The sequence below is a fragment of the Neopsephotus bourkii genome, unplaced genomic scaffold (genome assembly GCF_033783945.1).
Source record: "Neopsephotus bourkii isolate Nb327-2 ecotype Australia unplaced genomic scaffold, CSIRO-AGI_Nbou_v1 NB_1027, whole genome shotgun sequence".
Lineage (NCBI taxonomy): Eukaryota > Metazoa > Chordata > Aves > Psittaciformes > Psittacidae > Neopsephotus > Neopsephotus bourkii.
Genome location: NW_026901516.1, coordinates 3,098,596 through 3,110,238, shown reverse-complemented (window position 1 = coordinate 3,110,238; position 11,643 = coordinate 3,098,596). Strand labels below are relative to the sequence as shown.

The following is an 11,643-nucleotide window of genomic DNA, read 5'->3' as shown; positions in this document are numbered from 1 at the left end:
TATATACACAGTAATGAAGGCTTGGCATTATCACAGCTGAGGGATTCAAGGTGAAAGTAGAATTTAGATTGCAAAAAAATTAATGTGGAAATGTGGCTAGTGACTTATTTAAACACATTTAGCAAAAATAAAAATGCAAAAATGCTGACTTGGTTTTATTATCTTGGAGCTTTAGCTGCGACCCTGGAGATCTCCAACAGGAATTCTTGCTTCTGAGAATAACTTAATTTTAGAAGTAATCACAATTTGCTTGTCTTGATTTGTGTCATTCTTTTGATACATAAATGCATGCACAACTATGAAAATTAACAAAAGTAACTGTCAGGAGTAGGGGGTACCAGTCACTTCAACACACATTTTTTGTTTTTTTTTTTAATAATCCTTTAGAATATCCCGGTTTATTTGCCCAATCCTGTGCATTTGTAGGGCTCATATACCACTTCTCACTGTAGCAAGACTGCAGTGTTATAGCACTGACACTTCCCATTAATTGTAATGAGGCAGCTGTATAAGCACTTTGGAAAATTTGTTCACTTTTGTGGGAACTTAACTTAGCCTTCTTTACACTTTCATTTATTCAGCCAAGACAAAGAGGTTTTTGTAACTTCAGTTTTAAATTTAGCAACCGTTTTTCACTAAGTTAAGATTTCTTCATTTTAAATTTATCAATTCCTAGGTTCCTGTTGATTTGACATATAATCAAATCAATGGTGCGTTTTCAGAAGTAAGTCCAGGGCATTTAGTTTCACATTGTACTTTGCCTAGATGCTAGCTTTCCTCCCGGGTTATGTCAGTGTTTTGAGCAGACGATTTTAAGAGTGTCTTGAGCTTTCTAGTGCAGCAATTGTTGTTTTATCTTTTGGATGATGCAGCATACCTCCAAAGGCTGTGAAACTGCCATTTAAAAAGGCATCAGCTATGTGTGTACCCACAGGCACTAAAGACCTTTATGAAGACTCTAGTTGTTGCATGTCAGATAACATATCCAGAAGGAAAACAACATAAAAAGATTGCTTAAATGATCAGAAATGATTTAAACATTGTTTCTGCTTAAAACAGAAATGATTAATAATGACATAACACTAAGAATTTCTGAGCTTTGAACTAGTAACAAGGCACACTTCTCAGTTCTCCTCAAGCAAAGCCTGTCAGGAAAACAAAGCAAGTCAAAACCAAGTAGCACAGACTGGTCTTCCTTCTCCCAGTTTTAATCATTTGCCTGCTACTTTGAAGAGTTAGTTGCTTAATAGTTTCAATGAACTATTAGAATTTTAATTATTTAAAAGGTCATCAGTGTGAGGGAGAGCTATGCTAAAACCTAGAGAAAAAATTTGAAAACAACCAGATAAGACAGGAACAAGCTATAGGCAAACTTATGGAAGATAGCTGAAGTGAGGAATGCATCTTACGGAAGAGTGTGCTTGGAGACCACTGCCCTTTGCTCATTCACCTGCTTATGGCATTGAAGAGCTGTATTGGATCTAACCATGTTTGCTGTCTCAGCATTCATATCTCCTCATTTAGTAGAATATAATCTGTTTTTATTTTATCTATTCATCTGCTGAGCCATTGATTTATATACAGTTACTTTTGCTAATTTTAGAAGCTGTATGGCAGGTGTTTTCTGAAGAGGAATGATGACCAACTTGTGGGATAGCAAGTGCCACTTTTAATTGGAAAACAGGAGCTACTTCAGAAACCAAAGTATTTTATGCTTTTAACAAAATAAAAGAAATTAGAAAAAGATAATTTGTGACTAAATGGGTTGGAGCTAGTACTGGCACAAGAATGTTCAATAACTGTAGAACAGAATTTCCATATTGTTACAGTGTACGTGGCATTCCTGCTCTGAAACTAGGCTGTCTGCATGAATAAGATCATTTTTTATGATAAAAGTAATGCAGCCTGATACCCTAAAATACTTTAAGACTACAGAGAGGCAGAAGTTTATGTAGCATTTGAAAGGATTTGATAAAGACAGTGCAAGCAAAGAAGCATTAAAAGCTCCCTTAAAGTATCAGACAGAAGTGTGCTATTACAGACACAGTTTCAGGGTAGTAGTTAAGTATGTATATCTGTGGGACTCCAGGATTATCGTTTCTTAGCAATCCCTGGAAACTAAGTTTGAAGGTTTATTTGGTTTCCACTTCAGACCCAAACACCATTTTACTGGAAGAGATGCATAAAACACATGTATTTTCTAAAACTTTCGTATCCCTGTATTTTGGATAGTTCCAATACACTGATTTAAGCAGCCAAACTCAAATTAAAATCATTCCTGGAGCAACTCCAGAAGTCTGGGTGTTCAATGTCATTGCTTCAGGTCTGCCCCATCTAACTGCCACAGCTACTGTTTTCTTTCAAGGACATGCTTCTGAAAAGGGCAATGGCTAGTGGAGAAATGTTTCCCACAAGAAACAATAGCAGGGGGGATGAGTAGGAGGGCTTGAAAATGAGCATTATTTAAATACTCAGGGAGAATATATATGGCACAGAGAATAGGAAAGGCAGAAAAGTTCAGGTTCATCAGCTGGAAGAAATGCTGGCTTCTGAGCAGCTGGCTTTTCAGAGAAGATCACTGCTTTACAAGATCTCAGATGCTTCAGCTATAAGACTGAGCACGCAGTATAAATCTTCCAGTATAAGCATTCATAGTGTCTCTAACTGCATGGTTGCATTTCCATAGTTGTCATAATCTTCTTCAGATGAATCCTGAGTAGTTAAGAGTGAAGGACAGGAAAACAGCATAATTGTGGTTAGTAGAGCACAATAATCAGTAACAAACTCTAAAACAACCGTGAAAGTGGGAGCTGGTAGGAGGATGCTGTTGCAATACAATTACTTGTCTGTGCCACTGTCTCCAAATTTTAGCATATATAAAGCACTATTTTGCTATTGTACCTGCACTGCAGAAAACTAAGGCTAACTGAAGAAAATAATTTCTCTATCCTTTTAAGTCACAGAACTAAACACAAGTAACTTTTGTAGTCTTTCCCTTTAGATTGTCTGGAATGATACACTCTTCCCTGGGTTTTTGTTTTAGAGAACTGTCTGGGTCCTAACCTGACATAGGAGTCACTAAAGGACCTTTGCAATTGGCCTGGACACACAGATCCTACCAAGTCTTTTAGGGAGTGACTTGACTTTTCCAGGAGAGCACCTCAGGTGGGGGTTTAGTGGGAAGCAACCACAGCAGTTTCGTAGAATTTTTTAGGCATAAGAGTGAAGAGCAGTTTGGTGTGAGTGAGTACTGTGGGGAAACAAAGTGGTATCTGGTAAATGGAGAATGAGGAAAAGCTGCAAATGTCACTGAAAGGGAAGCATGAGGAGTGAGGCATTGGAATTTGGGGGAGAATTTGAGAGATATAAAAGGGAAATATGTTTCTTTGTTATATATATCTGGGCTGATGCTATGAGCATCCACAGCTAATACTCCAATAATTTGTATTGCCATTTAATTAAAAAAAAATCATAGAAGGCCAGAGAGGTTTCACTCTTTCACTTTTTCTCATTAAATATCCCATTGGAATCTACAGGAGGAGTACATAGGTATTTTTCTCCTTACAGCTCATCTCTGTCTTAATCCTTCTATCATAGACTACTGTAGCTAGTGGCTTATGAATTTCTTTTTTAAGGTGAAGCTACCTTTCTTAAAATGAAATTTTAAAATAGTCACGAACTCCTTCCATTTCGTCTCTGCTGAGCTATATTACACAGCTCAACAGGGTCAGTATGGTCATATCTTCCAGGCTGTAAGAGGAAGCTTGGTGTGCATAGATTTTCTGCTGCTGAAAATGAAAGCCTTGCCACTATATCTAGACTGCAAAGCAGATGCTGTACGCAGCTCATCCCATACCCCCCAGCCTCCCATCAGTGCACAACTGAGGAGTGCGCTACAGCTCCTTCCTGGCTGCTAAGTCCTCCCCCAGGGAAATCAGGACAAGGAAAACAGTGCACACCTGGGATTCTTCCTGACATGTGAACCGCATGTTAGCAGCACATATTGCCCATCCCATGGGACAGATATAACAGGGAGAGAGTGCACCCTGCACTGTATCTGTGCCCCTGTGGCTCTGTGGCTTTGGAAGATTTCAGACTTCTGCTGATGCGGCTTTGCTATTTAAAGATGAATATGCACCTAGTGCCTGCATGCCTTGCCTTCAAGCTCAGTTCCTTGGCAGACTTGTATTGCAGGAACTTGATCTTGTTCAGCTGAAGCAAACTGTTCCAGCCCTTAAATCAGAAATCTCCTCTTATAACCTGTGATCAATGTTCTATGTATGGACAGAGCTGTGCGTATACGTCCCTTGCCTTCCAGTGCCTTTCTTTCCTGGAAGCTGCACTGCCTTTGCCCAGTCAGGCACACAGCTCCTCTGTTTCCTTACACTTTAGCCTAATGTTACATAGAGACTAGGATAGTCTCCTACATCTCAGTCCACTAGAACAAGATAATACATAAAGGATAAGACATGCCTCCCACCTTGGACCCATAACAAGATCTAGGGGAGAAATATGGTCTGGCATAGGAAAACTTGCCTATTTGCAAAGTACTAAAGAAGAATGATGCCTGAGTGGGTTATCTGCCCCCCTGCTTCCACTGCAGTGTTTTGCAATAGACATTTGTGTCAGAAAAATACTCTCTTCACTAGCTTTTTCACTAAGTTTTTTAGACTTAAAAAAGGAACAGGAACATTTGGGTCTGTGGTTGCTCCTGATTGCCTCCACAAGCCCATAACTGAATTTTCACAGGAAAAGCAGCCAGGACTGGGAAAATGTATTTATTTCTTGAAATATCTGTCAACACTTGAATTCCTGCTGCAGCGTATATGAATTTCTCATAGGAAGAAAGATTAACTATTGTCTAGAAAAGTTCAGAAATGGAATATGCTGCACCAAAGGGGATGCTGAGAGATGGAATGGCGTTGAGTAATTGCACATATGCTGTACTTTTTGCACTCACCAAGAAACATGCCTTGCGGACTTTCTATGTAATGGAGATAATTAGGAAGTAAGAAAATTAATGACTGATCAATTAACCTACACATTGTTATCAAAATGAATTACTTAACCCAGAATCCCACTCAGTGCAGCAGCTGCTGGTAATAACTATTTCATGCTCAGCTTGCTGAAGACGTGGGAGGGCTGCGACGTTCAGAGGGGCCTCCGGAGCTCTGAGCACCTGAGGAGAGCAATGGCAAGGCCAGGATCAGTGGGTTGTGTGACAGCTGTAGAGCTTGGGACATAGTGCTTGCTGCTTAGCCACCTGGCTTCCAAAACACAGCACATCCCAGCCTAACTCTGTTTTCTGCCTGTGAGTTAACTTTGATGGTGCACATAAAGAAAAACATAGTCTTGTAGCACTAGTTTGATTTCCAAGTCCCCTAAGGATGCAAAATTAAGGACCTTTGGTTTTTATTCTGGTTTCTAAGCAACACTTTTGTCCGGAAAGCATCTCAGTACCTCACAGACTGTGAAAGTCTGAGAGATAAAAATCTATTTTTAGCACAATTATACATAACATGAAGTGAAAAAACAGAGGTGAAAAAACAGAGGTTTGTTTGAGAACCACACAGAAATTTAGGGAAGAAATCCAAATATTCAGGATTGCAACACAGCTGCCATAGCACAGAGCCCTTTCTTTTCCTTAAAAGTTATATCTGGCTATATATATTTATAATCTACATTTTGATGCAGTAAGAGCTAAAGCAACTAGTACAAAATGGAGATAACACAAGCTCTAGGAGGATTTCTCATCACTAGGACACCAAGGTTCTGCTCCAAACTCAGCCATGGACTGGCTTTGCAGAGGGCTGGGAGACTGTTTTCCCCCTGTACAAATAACCATGATTTCAGTGGCATTTTGTTAATAATGCTTTGAGTCTTACTGATGAAATATTATAAAGGATGGTACATTTGTCGAAAACTATTTTTAATTTTGTGGTTTTAGCATGCAAGATATTCAGGAAGGCACTTTTCTACATAATACTTAGAAACTTTTGATGTACAAGACTTGGGACTCTGGAGAGAAGAATTTAAGACTGTAAGTATGTATGCAAGTGAGGGCTAAAACCAGCATTGCTCATTTTTTGCTGTCCTAAGGGTTAGCTCCTTGTTTGTCCTGACATGTGGCTGCTTGTAAATTTGGTAACAAAAATTGGTACAGAGAGGCCTATAATTCTGGTTTGGATTATTATTCACCTTTCCCCTTGGTCACAATAATTTTCTTTGACTAGAAGAGCAGGCGATGACTTATGAAGTGCAAAGGAATAATGCACTGTGCTGTCAGCCTTTTGGTATGTGTGCCAGAGAGGAAAGTCAGCTTTTCTTTACCTTCAGCAGTAAAGGAGCCTAGAAATTTTTCCACCTACACAAACACACAGCCACCATATACAGAGTAAGAGAGAAAGAAATACAGAGCAATTTGACAATTTCCCTCAACCCCCTTAGTTTAATTTCCCTATTTTTCAGCTGTACCAGGAGAATTTTCTTTCTCTTCTTATTCACAGGACTCCAGGATGCTGTCACATATATCTCTGTAAATGATTCAGACTGGTAAGAGAAATTAAATGTGGAAAACTCACCTTCTGGTAATGCCTACGAGACATGGTAGTGACTGTTTAGCTGACATTTCCTACGTAGCTTGAAAGGGTGAGGAAGGGCTCTTGCTTCAAGGAGGCCATTGCTGGTAGTGATGGAAACAAACATGCCCTTTCTTATTTGGAATTTTATGGAATAATTTTATTTTATTTTAAGTTTATTTGGAATAATCAAATTTTAAGAAACTTCTCCATTTCCACTCCCACAGTTTATTCCAAACTTTCACAAAAACTTAGCTGTGCAATCATAGTCAGAATTGAACCATTTCCATAAAGCATTTTTGTTTTGCCAAATTCCAGGGACAGAAATGTGCCATCACAGTTCTCCCAGCCTGTTTGATTGCCCAGTAGTGTATGTCTGTAGCATTTCTGTCCATAAACGTTGCTGACATGGCCTGTCTGCAGCAATGTATAACATCAGAGGATTTCTGGCCCATCTTCAATTCATAAACCTTTTGTTATACACCACTTGTCACTAGAGTTCAACTATTTTAGTCTGCTGTTAATATGTGATTTGTTTTCCCTCCTGTTTCACTGGTAGCTGGAGTGCCTAGTATAGAACAGTTGCTTTCATCTCTGTCCTACAACTCTGTAGATGCTCATTTTAGAAAAGAGTGGGGATATGTTAACCATGGTGCCAGCTTTTAGAAAGCTGTGCATTGGCTCAGATTTCTTTTTTGCAAGACAAGATTCATCACAAACCACCCTTAAAAGAAATCTTCAGGCATGAAAATTTGCTGCAACGCTGTTTAGCCTGTAGCCAGGAGAAGCTTACACTTTCACAGCCCTAATTTAATTTTGCTCTAACATGCTTATCCTTGTCTGGCTTTCTCAATAAGTTCTTAGCTGCTTCAAGTATGTAAATTTTAATTCAGCAGTGGACATAGGTTATCGTTGCCAATGAAGATGTTTCTAAAAAGAGTACAGAACAAGACTGCTGTTGAGATGGATATTTATCACTGGGGGAAGTGGTTTGGCTAAAATAAGAATGTGCCTGAATTTTCACCCAGGTGCTTTCATTGCAAGTACTTAATCCTGAACCTGCCTTCAGGCATACAGGAAGACCTGTTGGAGTCTGGCTCATTTGAGACCTGTGTTTCCCATTTAATCTTGCAGAATCTCATTAATTTCTTTGATGCTGCTTTTTCATTTCCCCTTTATCTGAAAACTCTGAATCAATTTATGTTTCCTTATATTTCACCATTCAACCTATAAGTTCCTCCTTTAAAAGCTTTCCATCTGACTGACAGTCTTCCTGTTGATCTCAGATGTGTACCTGTTTTTGTTTTTTGTGGCTGTTGTTGGGTAATTTAGGCTTTGAGAAAGATCTGAGTCTGCTTCATCTAATTGACTTACCTCAGATGAACTACTTACTGATAAGCTTAAACACTGAAGAAGTGTTTAATTGACCTTAACTTCAGCAAGTCAAGAAGCCTGGAAGACTTTACATCTACACACACATACATCCTCTTCAGAATAAGAGAAAAAGAAATGTAGAGCAGTTAAACTGGTGTTTCATAAATAGTTACCTAAGCAAACAAATAAATGCTTGAGCCTATTGAAAGGATTTCTACTTAGGTTTCCAAAATCCAATACTTTAAAGAAACATCAGACCTGATGAGAATTCAGCAAACCTCCGTATATAAGCTATGTCACAGTCTTCAATTCAAAGTCGATATGTGCAATATAAGAACTGTATAATCCAAGGCCTCTGCCCTGCTTAGTGAATGGGTGGACTGTGTTCAGGGTATTAGGTAGGAACATCTACTGAAAACAGCTCCTGTCTGTAAAATGCCTGGTGATATATGGCAGAACTTGGCAACTTTTGAGGGAGAATGGAAGACCAACAAAATGCTTGCGTAGCTTTCAGTGCTCCTTGGAGAGCTAGTGTCTTCCAGAAGTTCCAGTGTCATGAAGAGCAAATCACACCAAACTTCCCACAACTGTCCGAAAACAAGAGCCCAGATTCTCAGTGCAGTCAATGGAGAGGGTTGGTGATTGACAACTGAGAAGCCAGATGTCTGTATGTATGAATAATTCTCAGTATGTGCTTCTCACTTCCTGGGTGCACAAATTTAGCCTCTGAGACTATTCCTGGTCCCAACTAAAAACATTTGAGAGCTGCTATCTGAATGCATAATGTGCTACATAAACCTAAATCCTGTGAATAATCAGACTTAAACATTTTAAATGTAACTGGAAATCAGCAGAGATAATTCTGCATCAGAGTAGTTCCACATCCACTACCTTACTGCCCATGGAGGCTACAGAGACTAAAGTACAGAAGAGAGCTCCACAAAAAAGTCTGTGCTAAAATACCCACATCTCTAATCAGAAGAACTGAGTAGCAAGCAGTAAATGAGTCATAGGACCATATACTGCACAGTGCAATTAAAGAAATATTATTCATTTGTTATGAGAGTAGCCAAGTGGCTGGAGTGTACAGCAGCACCAGCATTCACGAACTAAGTGAATTATGGGCAGGAAGCATTCTGGCAGGCTTGTAGTCTTACAAGAAGGGATGCAGAGCAGGAGACCCTGCAGCAGTAAATGCTTTTGTCGGGTACCCATTTGCTGTGAAGATGGTTATGGCAGCATTCACAGGACATTATAGTCTGGTATGTTCACAAATAGATGGAGAAAAAACTAGTTGGACGATGAGTCACCCAAGGTAGACTAGCAGATTTTCCCTACTAGTGTACCTGTAACTATTAGACTACTACAGGGATCTATCCTGGGGGCCATCCTGTTATCTTTGTCATTGTTCTAGAGGAGACAATGGAGTGCTCTCTCATCAAGTTTGCAGATCACACCAGATTGGAAGAGACTGGTTGATATACTTGAGGGCAGAGCTGCCATCCACAGGGACCTAAATAGACAGGAATCTGAATCGCAGAGATTCATCAAGGACAAATGCAAAGCTGTGCACCTGTGAAGGAAGGACCCTGTGCAACCGCATAGCCTGGGGACCAGCTGCCTGGGGAACACCCCTGCAGGAAAGGACCTGTGGATCCTGGGGGACAGCAAGCTGAGCATAAGCTAGCAGTGTATGCTGGCAGCAAAGAAGGCCAAAAGTATATGTATCTGGGTTGTATTAACCAGAGCATAGGAAGTGGATCCAGGCAAGAGATTTTCCATCTCACTCCCAACACTTAGACTACATTTAGAGTACTGTGTTCTTTTCTATTTCCCCTGTCCTCCTTCCTCCACTACAGTACATGAAAATTACTGATAAAATGGAAGGAGTTCAGCAAAGAGTCACCAGAACACTTAAGTCTTGAGAACTTACCCTGTGAGAAGAAACTGAGGGATGAGGACTGGCTCAGCCTGCAGAAGAGGCAGCTTTGAGAGCACCTGACAGCAGCCCCCCCAGCACCTGTTGGAAGGTAATGACAGAGACAGTGCCGGGCTCTTCACAGCACGATGAGAAGACAAGAGCCAAAGGGGATAAGTGGAATCAGGTAGGGTTGAGACTGGATTTAAGGAAAACCTTTTTTACACAGAGGATAACCTGGCAGTGCAACAGGTTGTCCAGAGAGGTTGTGAGCATCCACATCTTCTCTTACAGCTGACCCTGCATTCAGTTGGATGGGAGACCTCCTGAGGTCCCCTCCAACCTGACTTAATCCCGTCAATTTATGACATCAATACTGGAATATGAAGTGGCATGTACGTATGTGAGGAAATAAATAAAAATTTGCTGAATACTGAGGGCAAACCAAAATACCAAATAACTTCTTGTTGACTGAGCACCATTAATGCTCTGCTCTGAGGAAGGCCTGGGTCCTATGCAAAGATACAGCATGCAGCTACCTAATTACTGGGTAATAATGAATATTACTGAAAGGACAAAATTATATTTTCACAGGCATTCTGAATTCCATTATTTCCTGACTTTGAGAAGCTTGACTTTTCAGCCTTAATGTCATTTTAACACAGCTTTCATGTAATATTCTATAAACAACACAAGAGGTTTTACAGTGAAAATGTGCTTAGATATTTGTTTTATCACTGTGCAAAAGGTTCCTCTCCTTGACAGATTGTTGTACCGATACGGCTTGCTTGCTTTGCACTTAATCATGCATGAAGCATAAACAGGGTGAAGGGTGTTTCATTTCAAAGTCTATGAATGGTAATCTTGCTGGCTGTTGCACTGGCCAAGTACATTAGGGTGTTATACAGTCTGTTGGTTCAAGTGGCAGGCTTGTAAGTCCCAGGAGTTAAATGCTCATATTTTTGTATCTTCATGTTTGTCTCTGTCAACTGGACCTGTGTCAGACTGGTTTTGGGCAGATCAACAGATCAATTCCTCTGTAATCAAACTGACATCAATCATCTTTTCTACGAAAAAGATTAACTCTATCCCAGCTGAAACCAGGACACTATTGTCAACTAAGTCCCAAAATCCCTGTCTACACAGAACTCTCACTGACATCATCAGGAGCTCTGATCACGGCTGCAGGATTTGCTAAAATGTGAACTGTTAAAAACAGGCAATATTTCAATAAAACAAAAAATACAGCTCTATATTTAAACATAGATGGTATCCCAGTACACTAGTAAGAAATTTACCTAGCCTATATCCCTTCTGCAAAGAGATACATCTGCAAGGTCTCTGCTGCTGGTAATCTCTGATCATCTTGGCCCAATTCATACATGGAACTGGCGTAACATATTCCCTGGCTAAAAAGGTAAATACACAGCATGGTTGTGAACATTACATTTCATATAACTACTTCTTCATACAGTAAATAAGGGTTATTTGTGTGTGTGTATATATGTGCAATTGAGGAGAAAATAAATTTCACTTTTTAAAGTAAAAGGGTGAAGACGAAAATGCAACCTATTTTATAACTTACAATACGCTCCCATCCTGCAAGGCAGGTATATATCTGCTAAACTGGAACTGCTGAATCTTTACTGCCCTTGCTGTTCCTTCGTCTGCTACCACAAAGCAACAGCAATGACAGGAGGAAGGTTTACACAGTTAATTACTATAAATTACTTACTTCTTAAGTGGAAGATAAAAAGTAAGCATACCTGAAAA

The 11,643-nt window shown here is 39.8% G+C and overlaps 1 long non-coding RNA gene across 1 annotated transcript; it reads right to left on the bottom strand.

Annotated features, from left to right (window-relative positions):
* Nucleotides 1-1,644: 1,644 nt before the first annotated feature.
* On the bottom strand, nucleotides 1,645-9,966 carry LOC133216118 (uncharacterized). The gene is made up of 2 exons (XR_009726561.1): nucleotides 9,886-9,966; nucleotides 1,645-2,712 (listed from the first exon to the last, which is right to left on the bottom strand). It is a non-coding gene; the product is annotated as an uncharacterized LOC133216118 (long non-coding RNA).
* Between the last annotated feature and the right edge of the window lie 1,677 nt (nucleotides 9,967-11,643).